Below are 1,920 nucleotides of genomic sequence, written 5' to 3'. Positions count from 1 at the left end.
GGGCGGGGCGAGCACTCCCTCCTCTGGAGGCCGGCATTCTCACCAGCCTGGGCAGACCCCCCACTCCCGCAAATGGACACACAAACATGCGTGGGATTTGGGTAAGCCCGCAAGTCGCCCCCCGCCCTCACCACCTCTCACCTTCAGGTCAATGTCCCGCACCCACTTGAGCACCCGCTGGTTGGTCCAGACCACGGGGTCTATGTTCTGTGTCTCGCAGCGGGCGCGGCGCTCTTGCAGGGCCTTGTGGGGGGAAGATGGTGAGTCAGCAGGTTGTGGGGGGACCATGCACAGATCAGAAGGGGCGAGTGTGCATTGTGTCGGGGGGACCCTGGCGTGCTGGTATAGGGGGCAGTTCTGGTGAGCCCCAGTGTCTCTGGCCACATCAGGCTGGGGCTTGGCCTTTCATTCTGGGAAATGGGGAGAAGCCTGCTTCTGGGGCAGAGGGGTGGCAGCTGCCTAGTTTGTGCACCCTAGCTCCGCGCTTCCTGACACAGAGTGGGTGCCCAATGATGCGGCCCTTCCATGAGGGGCTAGGTCTCTCGGGTCCACCCAGCCCCTGGGGCAATCAAGTGTCACCCTGGAGCAAAACGTCACTCATGGCCACCTCTAGAGGGATCAGGCTGGTCCCCTTTCGCAGGCCCCCTTGCGGGGACTGGCTCCCGGGAAAGGACTCCTGGGCACGTGGTGGACACATGGATTTCTGCCTTCCGGTGGCCCACGGAGTTCTCCAACGTGCCCTGACCAGCCCAGTGCGCCATGCTCATTTCCACACCTGACTCTCACCATCTTCCCGCACTTCCGCCTCCTTCACCAGACCGGGGCCCCCAGGGGCCGGGGCCTGAGCCTCAGGTCCCCGCGGTCGGCGTGCGCCAAGGGCTGGAGCATCGGACAGCTCCCTCCTCCGTCTTCTCCTCCCGACCCCCTACTGTTGTGCTCTGGCCTCGCTCCAAGTAAAGCAAACCGTCTGGATTGACCCCCACCCCACAGACAAGGGCCCTCCCTCAGGGATATTTGGGTGCTGGGGGGGCCGAAGCAGATGCCCCGTGCTGTCTGGCTTGCCAGGGCTCCGAATCCAGGGGGTGCTCAGAGTCCAAACCCTGACTCTCCCCACTGGGCTCCCTGTTCACTCCCCCACCTCAGACCCAACACGGGACCACACAGGATTCTCGGCTCTTCTGTGGCCACACATCTGTCCTCTGGGCTTCTGCTTGCGCTGTTTCCTCTCTGGGTTGCTTTCCCTTCACGTCTCTCACGGAGCGATCCCTGAAATTCCTCTCACAGGCCTCAGTTCCGCTGCCACTATCTCTGGGGAACCCTCTCTGGTTCCTCTGAAAGCTGCTCCTTTGGATTTTCATAACGCCCTGGACTTCCTTCTTTGGGGCAGCTTTCCATGGTTTTGGGCCACCAGCTTCTATGTGGTTCTCCCTGGTCAGCGGTGAGCTCTTGGAGGATGAGGGTTCCCCAATTCCTCTGAACTGGGCACTGGGCCTGACCCATGCCCGATCAGCAGTTGTTGGAAGAAGGGAGGGAGTGAGGACGGGGTGGATGTGTGGATAGGCACATCGAACTAGGTGGATGGATGGATGGATGTGCAGGTGGATGATGGGTGGGCAGGTGGATGGATGCGTGTGCCGATGGATGAGGGAGGACTAGGTGGATGGGTTACATGGGTGGCTAGGTGGAGGGCGGCATGAATGGATGGATGTGCGGATGGGCAGGTGGATGGATGCGTGTGCCGATGGATGCATGGATGGACAGATCGTTGGATGGACAGACAGTGGGGACCAGTGCAGAAAGAAAGGCTGTGGAAGGGCCCCCACCCCTGCCCTGGTCCTCACCTCCCTGTTGAAGTTCACTTGGTGCAGCAGCTCGATCCCCAGCAGGATGCTGACCTGGTGGAACTTCTTGGACACGTTC

The sequence above is a fragment of the Suricata suricatta genome, chromosome 8 (genome assembly GCF_006229205.1).
Source record: "Suricata suricatta isolate VVHF042 chromosome 8, meerkat_22Aug2017_6uvM2_HiC, whole genome shotgun sequence".
In the NCBI taxonomy this organism is placed as follows: domain Eukaryota; kingdom Metazoa; phylum Chordata; class Mammalia; order Carnivora; family Herpestidae; genus Suricata; species Suricata suricatta.
The sequence above is the reverse complement of the archived record's forward strand: the minus strand, read 5'-3'. Positions refer to the sequence as shown.